Raw genomic sequence first — 17,662 nt, 5'->3', positions numbered from 1 at the left:
CCATTGCAAGCCTCATTTTCTACTTTTAACTTAAATCCCCCCAAGTGATTTTCCCCCTTCACTGAAGACTTGTGCCCCCCGCTGTCTATTCCCCTTTCTAGAACTTTCCTGAAGAGGAAACCTATTTCTTTTGGGGGGAGGGGTTCCCCATTTCAGGTCTTCAGATGATGAATGCTTAATTCAACCCCTCCCTTCATCCACCTCTCAACATGAATAAAGGACGCAGGAATACAGTAACTAGAGAAAATTAAGAATAAACTATGCGGCCTCTTGCAGTTTAATATAGTTTTAACTAACGTATTTTTTTTGTTTTGTTTTGTTTTAAGAGAAGAATAATGGGGAAACACGGATCTTTTATTTTAGGAAACTGTTATGGTAAGATGTATGTCAGGCTTGACAAATGGAACTAACGTTCTTCGGCTGCTTCTTGTCCTTGTCTTAAACAGGAATTAAGTTAAACACAGTGCTGAATGTTAATTACATGTTTACTGGCTAATGAAAATTACAAATGGTTTTGCCACCTCAAACAATGATGAAAACTCTGAAGACACTGTAATTATATACTTTGAGCGAAATAACTCAGAATATTGATCATAAGAAGTGTAAATCTTTTTTTAACTATTCATTAATACCATAAATATGGGCTACAGAAGTTTTTCCTTGCGGTTTGTCTCATCAGTTATATGGAGTGGATAGATGGTGAGGTTCCTCTGGGAGGTGGTGAACTCATTCTGCATAGAAGGAGGCCACTTGTGTAACTCGGGGGTGCCTCCTTCCTTTCGCCCCCGCCCCCTGTAACCCCAGCAGAAGGTCGAGGGATAGTTGAACGGTGGGGGGTGGGGGGACCAGGCTCAGGGCAGGTGAAGGTGATCACAGCCCAACCTCTCCCCTCCCCTTCCCTGCCCTCCTCTCCCTCCTCCCTTCTCTGCCAGGTCTGATCAATGACTGCCTTCCCCAGCCTGGGCGCCTGTCGGACAACCTGGCATTCGGGTTCCTAATGGAGGACAACTCACCCGCAACCCAGCGACGCAGCCTGACAACTAAAGTCCTCTCCTTCAGAGTGGCTAGAGTAGTGCACTGCAGAAGAAGAGATGAAAAAAGTTGAGGGTGGAGGTGGTTATTGGGGAAGGTGGTTCAGGCAGCGGAACCACAACTGATTTCTCCGGGTTTGGGAGTGAGAAGCATTGTTTTGGTTTCTTTTAAGTTTGCCCTGAATTGTAGCTTCGCGCTCTGTTGTGTGGCAGCCACTCGGATCTTGAGGGTCAAAGGTGAGGGCTGCACTAACCCTAAAAGTCTGCTTTGGCCTGGTGAGAAGGCCGAGCGAGTGGAAGAGTGGGTTGTCAGCCCTACTGCCTGACGCTTCGGAGGGGGGTGCTTGTGAAACACGCTTGCGGGGGGCACAGAACCGAGAACAGGTTTTAAGGGCAACACTGAGGAAATTTTAAAAGTGCGGTAGGCTTGTGGAACTGGACTCTTTTTCCTTGAGAATTCCCAAGGCGCTGGTCTTTGTTTTAGAAGGAATGGAGTTTCTGAATGGTGTGAAAGGGACAGAGAGGGTCGCTTCAAATCGATTTTACTTGTCCTTTCTGTCTTTTCGGATCAACGCCCTTCAATGGGCACAGAGGTGCTCTTTCAACCAAAAACTTGTGCTACATTTTCTGCCTGTATTGGTGCTAAATACAATAAGCACTGGGCAGATTTTTTTCTTTGCACTCCAAAGCAAGAAAGCACCCTAATTAAATTGTTTTATGTGGACAGTCAAGATGGACCAATTAAGTATGCATTAGTATAAAGATATAGTCTGTGGATAGGGCGGTTTAGAGAATCACGTGAAGGACAAAGGAGAGGGCGCTAGCGTTGGGGAGGGTCCGTGGGCACAGCGAGGTCGCTCACCTTCCTGCCTGGGCCCGGGAGAATTGCAGAGGCCCGGGCCCCAGGTGAGAGGGGAGCAGGCCGGCTAACAGGTGGGCGACAGTGTTGGACTCTTCTCCATCATCGTCCCGGGGTGGAAGGGGGCGGTCAAGCCCAGGGGCTTAGTAGCCCTCAAACCTCCTGCTCGCGCTCCGTAGCCATCCGAGGTGGTGGGTCCCGTAGGAGCGGGCGAGGGCCGGCTACGCCTCACTTCGGGTCGGGTCCACTGCGCAGTGTCTAGGTCCAGGGCACGGCCCTGCAATAAGGCAAGAGTGTGCGCCCGCGGGGAGGCCGGGAGCCCCGGGGTCGCCAACACTCTTACTGCCTCGGCCACAGACCTCTGGAGGCCACGATCAGGGTAGAAGGCTCTCTTCCAACACCTCTGCTAAGCGCTTTTTCACTTCTGAGGAAAGAGAGCGTCTCTGCGAGGAAAGTAAAGTTCCCACCCGACGCCATACAGCCCGAGGGGCGTCGAGGACCGACCGCACAAATGGGGAAATGACAGAAGGTCAGAGAAAAAAAAGGTGGCGAGGAGAGCGACTTCACGTTGGGCGAACGTAGCTCTGGGCGTCTCCACGGCTCTTCCCCCGGTGCGGCGAGGGCGGGCAGCGCCCCCCGAGGGCGACGACCCCCGGAGCAGAGGCCTGGCCTCCCCGCGTCGCGGCGCAGGGCTGTGATAGGTGGTCCCCGGACCGCGGGGGCGCCCGCGCAGCGCGCGGCGGCGGGAAGGGCGAGCGGGGCGCACGGGGCGCCTTTGGTCAGGGCAGGAGAGGGAGGGAGGGAGCAGGGGCAAGAATTAGAGCCTGGGGAGGTGGCTGAATGTCAAAAGTAAAAAGGTTGAAAAGCCAATTTTCCAGGCGCGCTTTCGCCCCCCTTGGCTGGTTGCAGAGGTTGTAAATCAGAGGCCGGAGGCGAGGGCGGGAGGAGCCCCCTCGGCGGGTTCGGCGGGGCCCCGCCCGGACCGTGAGCACCTCCCGGTGGTCCCCCAATCGATCGGAAGCCTAGCTAAGGATGTCACCGCACTAAATATTTACTGATCACACACAAGTAGCCGGGGCTCGAACGATTTTCCTCTGTGAGGAGAGCGCAGAGAGAAGGGTAAATCATTTTATTAGTGTGGATAAAGCCCAGAGCACACTCCGGGCTGGAGTGTTTTAAGATGTGTCTTCAACGGGATGAAAAGAGTTAGGCAAATCGATACGGAGTGATTAGAAGCCCCCGGGGTGACGAAGGGGGCCGGGGCTTTCAGGGATTTGGCGAGGCTGAGGTGGGGGGGAGCAGGCCACGAGGGGGGCGGCCGGACCACCGCCAGGTAGCTCCCAGCCCAGGCCTCCGTCCCTCCCTCCTCGACGGGAGACGCGAGGGCGCAGGGAGCGGGAGGGAGTCCAGCGCCGCCGGGCTTCCCAGGCCGGCGCCCGGTGAGGGTTGCGCGGGCCGCCGCGTGGCCAAAGAATTGGGAGCCACAGGCTCCACGCCGTCAGTGGTTGTGGCCAGGTGGCCAGGGAGTGGCTGGCAGCCCCGGAGCGGGGATGCTGCCAGGTCTCCGCACGAAGCGATCTCTCTCGACAGCCTCCTGGAGTAAAGGTGTGGCCCACACGGGTTGCGTTTCTCCCCCAGCCGCGACCCGCAGTTCCCCTAACTTTCTATTAATAAACCTCTGCCCCTGGTCTCCTTTAATGTTCCCAAAGAGGACGCAGCGGCCCAGCCCCGCTGGCTGCCTCTCCCTCCCCAGCCGCCCGGTGTCGAGGGCGGCCGCCGGGTGGCGGAACCCGCTGCGGACCGCAGGGCGAGTGGATTCCAGGCTCGGGGCCCCTGGGCAGGTGGGGTGGGCAGAACTCTGGGGCCGAGGAGGGAGGCAGGGGCAGGGTGACGCACACCAACGGGGCCCCCAGGACGTCTTTCATTCTTTCCAGGGCGGGAAGTCAGCTTTGAGGGCAGCGAGGCATACCCCAGGGATGGCAGTCGGTCTGTGGCCCCAAGGCTGGGCGCAGGAGCCTACAGCGACGGAGGTGTAAAGGCTGGCAGGACTTGGGGAAGTTAGCAAGGCTTTGGAGGGAATTTGCTGGGAAGGAGAGGAAAACCGTCTCACGAAACTCAGGCAGCAAAGTCCTGGCGCGAAAATGGCTTTTCACTTCTGGAAGCGGGAGTCTTGCTGGCTACTGCGAACAAACCTTGAGGTTCGAAACAGCTGCAAATAATCAAGGAGGCAATAATTTGGGGGGGGGGAGGGGAAGAGGGGTGGAAGGTGAGAAAGGAGGAGAATCTTTTTCGTCCCTTCTTCTTTTTCTTGTTCCTGACCTTTTCCTAAATTTTTTTCTCTGAAGAAGCAGATAGCCTGCCTATCTATCTATCTATCTATCTATCTATCTATCTATCTATCTATCTATCTATCTATCTATCTATCTATCTATCTATCTATCTATCATCATCTATCTCCCCCTCCCCAAATTGCTTGATTTTCTTGGCAGCTTGAGGAATTCGGTTCAGGATGCCCTTCTTGACTCCTCGGTGCACCAGGAAATATAACTGCTGATCCAATTAACCGTTTTCCAGAAAGGAGACTTTTTTTTTCTTTCTTTTTTTAAAAATGTGAATCCCAGTGGGTTGGAGAGATGTTTTCAGGTGTGAGGCGATTGGTGCCTCCAGTTCCTTCCACGGTAATCCTCTAATTCCTTGGAAGGAAGCTCCAGAGCATTGCTGACCTGGAGGCTGTCAGAAGCTGGGTCTCTTTTAACCCTTCTTGGTCTTGGCCAGTGCGAAGGTTAACAACACTAATAAACCAAAGGGGCTGTAGCAAAGAAAGGAAAGGAGGAAGGGAGTGAGGAAGGAAGGGTAAATTGTCTAGTTGCAAGGATTTTAGAGTCTTCTGCTCTTCGCTGGTCTCCCCCATCCCCACCCTTCCTAAGAAAGGTTTTCCATTCAGAGACAACAGTCTCATCCATCATCTCACTCCATGGGGATGGACTTTAGGGAATAAGAAAACATAAAGTAGTGAAATATTCTCTTCCATTTAACTGACCACCCAGTTCACAACAATAGATTATTGTGGCAGAGGGTTTAAAAACCCAACAAACCAACATGTATTTTACATCCTTGCATTTAAATAAAAGCTAATTTAGAATCTTGTCAATTGCCAAATTGTAGCCATAAAATCCGGATGAGATTAGGAAAATATATCTTGGCTTCAAACCTGGTGGTATTTTAATTGGTAGTTATACAATAGTTATGTGCTTGAATCTGTATGCACATGGGTGTGTATATATTCTTATGGTGTTAGAAGTTTCATGATGGATTAGGGTTCATATACTCAAGCACTAGATAGAGTCTGTCACTCATGTGTACATGTCGGGGGTCTGGTAGAAAGCAGTGCAAAAAAAAGAGTTTTGAATGAGCTTTTTGGAATGACTATTGTTGAAATACAAGCTGAAGCAACTCAGTAATGGTAAAGCTATTGTGCCTTGCAGAATCATAGAAAGACACTTCAAAGTAAAACCATCAGTTTTCAGTGTGGTAGTTTTGGCAGAGCATTTAAACAAAAGGTGAGCTTTTTAGCCTAATACATTTATTTAAAAATTCAGTGATAGGCTACTATTTATTTTACTTTTCAGTGAAGTGAGGAATTAAAAGAGAATAGGCTCTGGCTAGAGATGCTAGCATGAGGGACTTGCTACACATTTTACCAAGGATGATGTATATGCTTTTAATATTATATTGCAAGGTAACTCCTGCTGAGAAAGTTCTAAAGACATCTAAAGCCATGTGGACATCAGTTCTTATACAGAAGTGGACTGACTGAGGAGAGATTGTCTGATTCTATATAATTTTTTTCTCTTTCTCAAGAGCCTGGTAATGAAATCTTTAAAATGACAGTTCATTTTTGGTATGTCAAAAAAAAACATTAATCAAATGGCATCAAGTGCCAGTCATTTAAATGGTAAGGTGTTAGTAAGACAAATATCCAGATAAATTAATATTGTTAATTAGCTGCATCAGTGTACTTAAATAAAAAACAAACAGAACAACAAAGGGGATTTACCTGAATTGATTTCCTTTAGTCAAAAATTCAAGGGAATTTCAGAAGGAGAAAAATAATTTAAGGACTAATTTCTACTCTATTAGTTTTTAGAAGGTAAAAAACCCAGTTTCAATATAAGGCATATAATTAGAGAAGTAAGTAGACAGACAGACACACTGTTATAATAGAAAACCATGTATGAATTTAGGAAACATATTTAATTAATTACCAATGGCATTTCGCCTCTAAAAGGGCTGATTTCTTGAAATGTTGAAGGCACACATTAAAAATAAAGGACTTCTGTGCAAAATTAAGAGGAGGCTGTTTAACATAATATACAGCTTCTCTACCATAGGAAGTATCGGCTTGAGAGTTTGAAAAGTGTAAACATTTAAATAAAATGTGTACTGCTCTTTTTATTTTAAGCATAGGACAGAGAAAGTTACTTTTCCTATTTGACCATTATAATTTATAATATATTAATCAGCCTTATTGAAGAGATTATGAAACACTTGATTCAGGTAAACTGAGATGATATCACTCAAAATAGTTTAAAGCAAAAGTGAAAACATAAAAGGAAGGGAATATTGACTTAGTGAGAAATGTCACATTGGGTATTGACAGGACCACATCACATCACATGTCAGGGAGAAGTTAAAAATGTAACACACCCCATTTCTTTGCAGAATGTATGTTAATAACTTATTTATTGACTCTGAAATTTATGTTGCAGATTTTCATTTTGTTGCCATATTACCACACAATTAGAAAGAAGCTAGCATTGTAAAATTTAATCAGGGGGTGGGAGGAATTGGGGATGTGAAAAAGATATTTTTCTTCATAGACTCTAAGACACACTCATTTACTCCTTGATTTTTTAATATGATTTTTGGTTAATTTAATGGTTTTTAAAATTTATACTATTTTGCTAAAGTATACATTGTTTACAAACTGAAAACCAATTCAAAGACATTAGATCTTTTTCAGAAAGCATTATCAAATGTTCAGTTATTGAAGAACTATTATTTAAATTTCTGAGGTTCTATTTAAAAAAGCACAAACAACACCTAAACTTATTTTTCTTTCCTACCAACTCTCAAAATTACAACTGGCATGACTATGGATGAATATTTTATATCAGAGCCTTTAACTCTCCCCTTATTTACCCTGGTAATGCCTTTATCTTTTTTGCTTGCATACTTTAAAAAGCATTAGTCAATATGCAAGAATTATTCACCTCCTTTTAAAAACCAGTGAATAAAAATTCTAATTATAGAATGGAGGCATGATGTTTACTTTGAAGCTTCAGCAACATATAAAGTATTCTTAATAAACTAGAAGCAACTCTGTCCTAGATAAGTTTCAATAGGACAGCTGTTGGGTATGGTTTATATTCATGTCCTTCTGCCTCTTTGCCTTTGGCACTAAGGTATCTGGGTTTTGGTCTTCACACACTTGTCTATTGTTAACAGGGTGGATTTTTGAGATCAAAAAATATTTTCAAATTGTCTTGCTTTTATAGCTTAATGCATTATTAAATTGAAAAACATCAATTTCTGTGTTTAAATTTGCATGTCCAGATAAGGAGGAGGTGAGGTTCAGCACAGTCCCCTCCCCCAACAAACTAAAACAAAAACATTACATATAGGAGCTAATGAGAGAGAGAAAAATCAAAAACAAAAAACAACAGAACTAGGAATCAGAGTGTTGGAAATACAGGCTTAACTGTTTTTATAATGGAACTCTTAATGAAGAGTCCTCTTATCTATCTACCGAGATGGGACACTTCAATTTTATATACAAATTTTGAATTTAAACAAGTTTTAGCAACATATCATCACAGGCTTTTTGAAGTGAAGGAAGATTTGAGAATTAAGCCTCCAGAATAAAAGATCCAGATCAGAGCTAAGGCATGATGGCTTGCCTGAGTTTTTAAGAACGTTGTGAAAGTTTTACTTAAAAAATTATAACACTCTTTTTCATCAAGTGCAAAACAAGGTGATCGTAGGAGAAAAAAGGAAGAAAAATATTGCCTGCCACTCTCACCTACCAAAAAACCAAAATAACAACAAAACACAAAACCAAACCCCAGTCTTAGAACCCCACCTAAGAAGCCCCTTACCACTTTAGGGAAAGTTTCTGTGTGACTGCTGAGTGCTACCAGAGATCCCAGGTGGTCTACATTTTAAACTCGGCTGGCAGTGAGTGGTTAGACTCCAGTCAGAAGCCTGGGAACCTGGAGATGGAGGCAGACCCTCGGAGCAGAGCTACCACTTAGAGGTAAACTTTGGAAAGCAAGTGTTAAAAGTTAACCTCTCCTTTCCAAAGGCAGGACAATGAGAGCTGATATAAGCAATTTTATTATTTTGTCAGGCATTCCCAACTTTTATGATTTCCCCCTTCCTTCCTTCACTATCTGTCTTTGTGCCTCCAGGGCCAGTGAAAGAGCAGGGCAGATTCTAGATTGCTTTCGGAGTTTGCCTTCTCTGATGATGGATTACCATGTCAATTTAAACGGCATAGGATTAATTTGTTTCAATGATTTCTCTTTAGGCTGAATGCCAGCCGTTTTTCTATCTCTCCCCTTGCTCTTCAGAACAACCTCCAAAAAAAAAAAGCTTTCTTTCTTTCCATATTCTAAGTTAGGGGACAATAATAGAAATAGACAAGTTAGGTGTAATGTTGCAACACAGTTATAGGTCTGAGTGTTCTTATCTCTGCCTAAGAGGCTGAAACATACAGTCAGTCACATTAAAATGAAATTGGACTCAACATTTATTCAATAAATACTTGTCTTGTAGATAATCCAGTGCCGAGTGCTTTTGACATGTAAGGACTTAATTTGTCTCAGATAGCAAGTTATTAATATGGCACATTTAAAATTGCCATCTATAATAAGATTATTGAGATCTATAACAAACTCAAATGATTATTGTGAAAAATAACTTGTGTTACAGAGGGAGACTTTTTTGAGAATGCATATCTTTGTCATTTATGGATCTGTCTATACATATATGCACATGTTAGTAACACATTTGAGGTCAAATATGGACAAAACAAGTTCAGTTAAGTTAAAAAAAATTCCATTCATTATGCAGATACATCTAACCTTTCCAAAGTAAGAATGTGTCAGAGAGTCTTCCCTTTTGAAAGATCTCTAAAATGCACAAGAAAAATGCTGTTCAAATCCTATTTCTTTGCAAGACCAAACCCATTATGAGGTTGAAAATGACACAAAAAAGCACTTAGGTGCAATCCAAAATCAAACACTCCCTCCACATTTTTCACCTAGGCTAACCTTGCAGCCAGATAGAGCATGTTGCTTGTAGAATAAAGGCAATTTAAGTGAAATAATCTCTCCCTAAAGTGATTATTGTATTTCTTTCTCTAACGGGAGGTCCTCCAGCAGATGCAAAGGCAGAGGAGAGGGGTTTTATCCTATGGAGTGAATATGTTGAGTAAATGTGGCTGTTTGAACGCTGGGCCTCTTTTTCACCACTCTCTGCTAATTGCCTCTCCCTTTCCCATCATTCCCCCGCACTGAAATTAAACATCATAGTTCAGGATAATAAATTGCTTTCTGAATATGAACACAAATGGATTTTATAGCCTTCCCCTTTTCCTCAGCCCTCTCAATGCACACGTGGGCTTTGAGCAGGTTCTACTTCCTAAGGACATGTGCAATCAGAGGCCAAGGACTGTCGGAATTGGAATCTACGCAATTTTCATTTGCAAAAAAGTTGTTGGTTGTTAACCTTGGGGGAGACGGTGCATCTTCAAGAAACCAAATCTTGTAGAGCTCTCCCTGGGAAATGATGTTCAACATGAGCAGAAAATCCAGGCAAGAAAGGCTAATTGAATGAAAAGAGAGAATTAGGTTAAAATATTGAGTACAATCTAGTATCACGTTTTCACTAGTGTAACTTGAAATGAAGGTGTCTTCAAGTCGCCAGTGATGCCAGAATGTTTAGATGTTGGCCACAGATGGGAACACCTATTGAAATGTGTCTGAGGAAGATTAATAGGGCTTGTCACTGTTGGGAAAGCACTGCTTTGCTGTAAATTTCTACCAGCACAAGATGAATTACCGATGAATGCTCACTTATCAACCCCATCACTATCGTTCGACACTAAATCAAATTGAGAAGTTATCTGCAATCAGAAAATTTCTTTTTAAAATAGACATACACCTTTAGGCCTCAACTGTTTTAATAATCCCACTCAGAAAACAATTCCCCATCCCACGATGCTTCCTTAGCTTAAACAAAATTGTATCAATAAAGAATGTATTTTTAATGCAATGGACAGCTGGTCAATAGCAAATTTGATAGTATTTAATGAGGGTATGAAGGTTTCTTGGAAGCCATCATTTATTATTTCATAAAATGTGTTTTCTTGGTTTTGAGAATTTCTCTCTTTTACTTGGAAGGCAAAGAAGAGAGTGGGTTTGCTGTTTTCCTGTTCTAAATTATGTCCTTGTGACCTAATTGTCATCTAACCCTTTGGTAAGACAAAACTGAGCAAATTGCAAGTTTATGTACAGAACAGCAGAGCAGGTTAAATAGGGGACGATGGTGATAAGAGAGGAAATGAATTTATTCTTTTATTATTTAATGGTGTTTCATACATCTGATTCCTAAGGTGATTTATTTGAGAAACAAAACTGGCATTACATCTTTTATTATCTGTTAACCAACTCTAGGCATCTAGAGGCTTTCCAAAACAGGAGTGATAATATTTTGATAAAACCATCAACCTTTGTATTTTTATAGGGTGCTACCTGTTTAAAAAGTCATCTCACATGCATAACTCATTTGATTCTTACTGAAATCCTGCACAGGCAGATATTTTGAATTCTCACTTTTCTGATGAGTAAACTGAGGCTCAGAGAGTTACCTGAGGCCATAGAGGTAAGAGGAACACAGTCCGAATTCATACCTCTGTCTCCTAGGCTCCTTTCAGGGTCTCTTCACTGCAAGTCATTATGTAAATGAAGAAGAAGATAATGATACTAATAGTAGCTAATGTTTTCCATATACCAAAACTATGGTAAATATACACGTTATTTTATTTAATCTCTGTATAAGTCTCTGAGCTAGATACTGTTATTATTTCCATTTTCCAAGAGAGAAAAAAACCCACCAAGTTTACAGAGCTTAGGGACTTACAGAAACTCACATTGCTAGTAAACTGGGGACATGTTATTCAAATCTAGTAAGTTTACATCCGAACCCACTGTCCTATCCCTGCTTCTAATTGCAGGGAATCTTCAACTGTACTGAGTAGTTACCAGAAATCCTACTGAGTTTTGGAATATAAAAATCCCTCGGACCCTGAGGCCATGTGTCATAGCAGAATAGAGCCTGCTTTGGAAATAAGGAGACCTGGATTTGAATTCTAGCTTTACCAGTTACGGGGTATGTAACCTTAATGTATTTGGCCTTTATTTTCCTCTTCTCTAAAATGGGGTGGTTGGGTCAAATGAAACTATGGGCATTCCTTTTGGGTGCTTCCTTCAGTCATGGTGTCTAAACAGAAAGAAGTGGGGGGAACAGAGGCAACAGTCTCTCTGGGGAGACCTGCAGGGCACTTTGAGAAGATGTGGCTTCCATCTCTCAAGACTGGCGTTAGAAACATTCAAGCATTGGATGAGGTCTCCATTTTCTTCCTCTCTGCCTCCAGAGAGCCCTGCATAATTAAGATGCAACAACTCTGGAAAACCATAGAATTAAAAAACTTATAAGAAAAACTTCAGCTCCTTTATTTCCCAGATAAAAGCAAGAAGAAAGACCTGAGGTCTGGAGAGGTCAAGTGACTCTGCTCCTTATTCAACAAAAAGCATATTTCAGATCATCTAGGTCATGTCTCTATTAGAACTGTTTCTCTATTTTTTGATCTGATCCTTAGTGGGAGTTCTTATTTGCTGTGATATGAAATCTTCCTAAACTGCCCCCCAATTCTTTATCATAAAAATCTATTAAGCTATCCAGCCAAATAGTCCAAGCTGCAATGAAGAATCCCATAATAATAAGACTCTGCTGTAATCTCCATTAGGTCACTATAATACTCCAACCTGTATTTATTACAACCCTCCTCTGATGCTTCCATAACCAAAATTGCTAGATCTTTATTCTCTAATGGTTCTCCAATGGGAAAAACCTGTTTTTGTTTTTTTTTTTAATCTTCCTTTTTTTGTCCCAGATCACCCTTCCATATACATGGCCTGCTTTGGGAACACTCGTCTGGGTTTAATCAGAAGTTGCAAGACAAAATGTGCATTATTAAGAAATATAAATATTTTCAGAAGTAATCAAAGGGATGAAAGATTGATTCAGCATGTAGATTAGACCTAATTCGAAGCAGCTTTGTTCTAATGAGGGCTACTGGGATACAAAGTCAGGAGCTGTTGTGGCTACCAGTTAGAAATGCCGGCTCATTAGAATAATCTGTCAGGGTTTCTCTTGCTAGATACGCTGTAATACTTTTTGCAAGGTGCATTCTCTCCCGTTTCTGGGCTGAACACCTTTCCTGTCGCCCTTAGGGACTTATAATAATCATCCTTGAGAACTTATGACTAATTCCTTCTCCTCTTCAGAGTTTACATCAGTGAATACCTCCCTTTTCACAACACGGAAGTTGACTTGGCATTAACTTTCCTAAGAACATTTTGGCCTGGAGGCATCTATCTGTATTACAATTTCTTTCTTGGCTTAATAAAAGGTATCGCATTATCTACCTGGTCAATCTCTATTGGCTTTCAAAATAGAGACATGGAAAAACCTAATAAGCCTCATTAGGATATCTGCTTTAAAAACAACAGGCTGCTTCATTTAGCACGCTGCCCCGGCAGAGCTGGGTGGTCATTGCTTGAATACAGGTATTGGCAATTTGGGATGTTTGTCATTCTGCTAGCTCTGAAAAAAAAAAAAAGAAAAAAAGGAAAATGCCCAGTGTGTAGGTAGAATTTTAATACACAAGGGATCAAACCCTGATTGTTGTATTTTGTTTTTGTTTTCTTTTTTCTTTCCTTTAATCCCGCTTTTTTGTCCACATGGCCATGTGTGAGAGAGAGGTTGATTTCTTGATATGGTTCACCCATCCACAGCTGGAATTCCAAAGAGGACTGAAAATGTCTTTAAAATGAACACAACTCAGGGAGCCTGAGAGAACAAGTTTTCCTTTGTTGTAGCGTATAGTATTATTTGCTGTAGGTTTTTTGATATACATTCTAAATTAGGCCTGCAAAGGCATGCTTCATCTTTAATTCATCACTCTCAGCTGAAAGAGATTAGCAATGTCTAGCACGCACCCCTCGTATGGTGCTGACCTCATCAAGTATGGCCTGAAATTAATTAGCCTCATTCATTCCAAATGGAAAAGGATAATGGAGCAGCATTTTAGAGATGACCATCACAAATTGTTTGCAGCATATTTAAAAGGCCCCTATTTTCAAACCATGTAGATTAAAATTCTTTCCAGGGCTTACAATATGCCAGAGTTATCAAGGATCCGAGCAAAGCCTGGTCAGGTTTCGTGCTTGTGTGTTTGTGTGTGCGCATGCGTGTGCGAGCGTGCGTGCCTGCCGAGTTATTGTATGAGTTAACATTAGAGTCTGTGCAAAGGTGTATAGATATGTCCATATTTAGCTGACTTGCTGTTTAGGATGACACCTGGAATAGTTGGCCAGCAAATATATGATGCTTAATACTGTTTTAAGTGATCCGGTAATAGAATACGTTAAGTGGATTTCTTTTCTTTCTCTCTCTTTTTTGTTACCGTGAAGTGGGCATGCCAGCACAAACTTTGCTGGGGTTTTCCAGTAAGATGCTATTCATTCTCTGATTTAGAAGCAGAAACACCGCTTAAAGAAGTGCTCGATTTTTCTATTTTGAGTTATTTTGAAAACTTTGTCTCTTCCCAGTCCTTAACTGTTTGATCGTATTTCAAAACATGATTGAAGACTCACTTGGATTAGAGAATCGCTTAAATTTATCATCTTTCTAAGATTAGCTGGTTTTTCCCTTTTGGGGATTGACTAAGGGGGGCCAAATTTTTGAATATCAAAACTGCTTTCTTTTCTAGCCAAAAATATCTTGACCAGGGTTCTTTGGGATTCTCAAAGATGTTGTAAAGTTTGTTTTTATGAGCAGTCATTTGGGGACTACAGATTAGAAGGAAAAAAAAAAACCCATGACCTTTTTTTTGTTTTCAGATTTTAAATTTTTAAATAACACAAAATGTGGTCAATTTATATAAAGGCATCAATAGTATTTGGGATGAATTTTACCTAGTGCATGTATTTTAAGTAAAAAAAAAATCTTAACTCAGGAATAAGCTTGAATTAAAAGGCAGATGCTGAAAGTAATGCAACTATAAAACTTCCACTTAACTGCTGGAATGAAAAATGCACTTTTAGGCAAACAACCTTTTCACAGCTCATTAATATATGAATTTCCATATGTAAGTTAAATAAGATTATTTTCTTATAATAAAACAGAAACTGGAATGATGTTGCCCCTATCTCTGTAAATGTAGGATTTAGACATTTTTGTAAGCTCGCTTTTGTTTAATCTTCTCATCCCAGAAATCTCCTTTATCTAATGGGCATATATCATTTATATGTACAAGACCATCAATCACAAACTCTGAACCTATCATTTTGACATATCTATCCTTAAATCTCCCCAAAACTCCAGCATATAATTTGAGAAAATTAGCTAAAGTCTGGGCTTCTGACTTCTGAGGGATGAAATGCAAAAATGGAGAAAACTTAAATTATACAAATTTGATTTTAAAGTCACAGTTTAACTGAGCTGAGGATAAAAAAATGATGTAGTACAGATCTTTAAATGTTGACAGAAATAGATAATTTTGTTAATTATCCTCTGGTCAGTCTGGAATTTCATGTCTAGTAAACACAGTATGAAAGAAAGGGGAAATATTTGGAAAAATAGCTTGACTCATTAAAGCACATGTTATACAAGATATATTTCACTCATAGTCATTTATTACTGAGACAAAGAAATGCACACATGCTATATAATATTGTAATTTTCTCAAATACTGAATGGTATGTCTCAATTTTTATTTAAAATTTGTTTTTTATCAACTGAGGTGAAAGTGGTAGAAAACCCATAAATATAAGGATTAAGGCTGCATGAAATTTGAGTTCATTCAAATAACAAACCCAAAGTAAAACTCATGATGATGAACTTACCCAATTTCATTTGGTATCCACCTGAAACTATAAATCCTCTCTTAGCATGTGAGAGTAGAAAGGAGGTTCACCTAAAATTCAAACCAGGTTTCCCTAAACCGAACCCAGACTCACTAACTTTAGGGCAAAGTACAGTTGTGTGTTAGGTTCATAATAAAACTTTCATCTCACTTTAGCTAATTATGAATATATGATGGGCTAGGGGAAGAGAACTGGAAGACATTTCTGGAATTGCTATTTTGTCTTATTTTATTTCACATTTTCTATAATGTTTTGAAGCAGAACAGAACAGTATATGAAGCAAATTTTCAATGATGTTTGTGGAAAGATGACCAAACATGAGAAACAGAAGGGAAATTGACAATTAAATACATATAGGATTTTTTAAAAAGGAAAATATAGATGAAAGATTGTTAACTAACATTTCTTGAGTGCTGAGCATAATTAGGCACTGCTTTTAAACACTTTTCATGTATTAATTCAACTTGGCTTACCATAAGAGTATCAGATAAATACTAATATCTCTATTTTGTAGACGAGAAAAACTAGGCCTGGAGAAGTTATGTCACCTACCCAAGATTACACAGCTCCTAAAAGGGACTTGATCACTAGGATGTTTCATTCTGGAATCTCTGTACTGAAGCCGAATGCCATACAGCTCCCCTAGAGAAAATACAATTATGGGGTTGTTTGATACTATCCCATTTTTTAACTACTGAGAACAGTAGTAAATTTGATGGGAAAAGCCAAATTAGATGAAACTTATTCTTGGCCTATCTTCTTATTCCACAAGTGGGGAAGGGAGTTGACATTGGGAATCTCCCATATGTTTTTGCTGAGCTTCCAATTGGAATGCTACATATATAGGACACTGTGGTGCTGAAGAGATAGAGACAAATTGAGTGGAATTCAAAGAAAAAAAAAGTACAGAAGTGACAGGGTGAGAAATTGACTTGGGAAGAAAAGATCCAAAGAACCAAAGAACTAAAACTTGGATAAGCCATAGTAAATACAGAACTCAATAGCATTCTATAAATATTTAGAAGAAAAACAAAGGCGTAAAAATATCATGAGAGAGACTGGAAATAGGTAAAGACGAGGGTCTAAGAGAAAAACAAATTAAGAGAACTCAGATCTTGTTTTTTTGTCTTGCAAGTCCCATAAAAAAAGCGGTATCTTTTCTTAGCATACTGAAGCCAAAGCCGGAGACGTCACAGGGGTGGAAAAAAAGCTGTTCTCTGTTTTGCGTAGGTGGAAGCAGAAAAGATAGGCTAAAAAGTGTGGTTTAAAAAATACTTTACATCATAATGATATGTGGAGTACCCCCATAACCTTTATACTCACTTTCTCCTTTAATCCTCATAATGAGTTTGCAAGGTATATATTATTATCTCCACTTTACAGATATAAAAACCAAGGCTAAGGAGGTCATATTACCTGCCCAGGGTCACATAGCCTGTAGTCCCCGAGTCTTCCCAAACATGGTTTCCTCCCACACACTGGCTTCTCTCATGCAGCCTCCCCAGTATTTTACCCAGAAGATGATGTCATAAAACAACTAGTTTTAGGCCAAGTTCATTGCTGTGCATGACCCTCAAGAAACGAACCATCAAGAACACAGTATGCTGGAATGGACACAGCCTGGTTTCTGAGAGCTGGTTGGCATCCTCTAGGACCTGACAGCGCTGAAGTCCGCTCAGAGGTGGGAGCAAACCTTCGATGCATGAACCTTCGAAAAACAGAATGGAGCTCTGGAGGCAGGCCCCAAGCCTCCTGTGTTTACAGGCCACCAAATGAAATCACCTGGCTGTTTACAGGAGTCTTAGTACTGATGAAAAGACGAAGTTACGCTCCAAACCTTTTCCTGCCAAAGGAGAAAACTTCCAGGTTCTTTAAAAAGTATGTAAAGCATTTGATCTGAAAAGTGGCAACAGCATTTGGGACCAATTACCCAGATTAAGAAGCAACAATGCTCTGTTTACACTTTGTAGCCAAGAGCCGTTTGGCTCTGGCCCACAAGCTGGAGATTGTAAATTACAGAAATTTCAGCCTGAGATTGACTTCTCTTTTGACCTGTGTGTCTGAGTGTGGAGAAAAGAGGATGGAAAAGCCCTGTCGTGACTTGCCCTAAAACTTCAATGACTGGGGACCTGCACATTGTCTTCCAGGTAAGGCGCTTCACACATAGATTCCCTGCAAGGAAAACATGGATTTTATCACTCAGGGAAGGCTCTAATTGACTGTGTATGATGAGTCAGGATGTGGTTTTTCAGTGTGCCACCCCTCAGAAAAATGACTTTTTGCAAAAAAAGTTAGAAAATGAAGGCTCTGACGGCTTTTGCTTAATTACCATAGCACTCCAAATTAACTCCATTTTCCAGTATACTGTGGAATAATCAGTAACAAATGGTAGATAGTGATAGTTTTTCCCAGAGAGTCTCACTGCTGAGACTGATTCAACATAGATCGTGGCAAATACAGCCACTGCGGGCAAAAAAGAGGTATCTGGCCAAAACTCA

At 41.2% G+C, this 17,662-nt stretch overlaps 1 long non-coding RNA gene across 1 annotated transcript in view; it reads left to right on the top strand.

The window, feature by feature from the left end:
- LOC108400518 (uncharacterized) overlaps nt 1–17,662 on the top strand; it is a 116,939-nt gene that overhangs the window by 3,714 nt on the left and 95,563 nt on the right. The window contains exon 2 of the long non-coding RNA XR_012127119.1: nt 327–11,343. This is a non-coding gene — a long non-coding RNA (uncharacterized lncRNA). The remainder of the gene's footprint in view (nt 1–326; nt 11,344–17,662) is intronic.

Source organism: Manis javanica, chromosome 18, assembly GCF_040802235.1.
Source record: "Manis javanica isolate MJ-LG chromosome 18, MJ_LKY, whole genome shotgun sequence".
NCBI classification, from domain to species: domain Eukaryota; kingdom Metazoa; phylum Chordata; class Mammalia; order Pholidota; family Manidae; genus Manis; species Manis javanica.
This window is presented reverse-complemented; position numbering and strand designations above follow the sequence as displayed.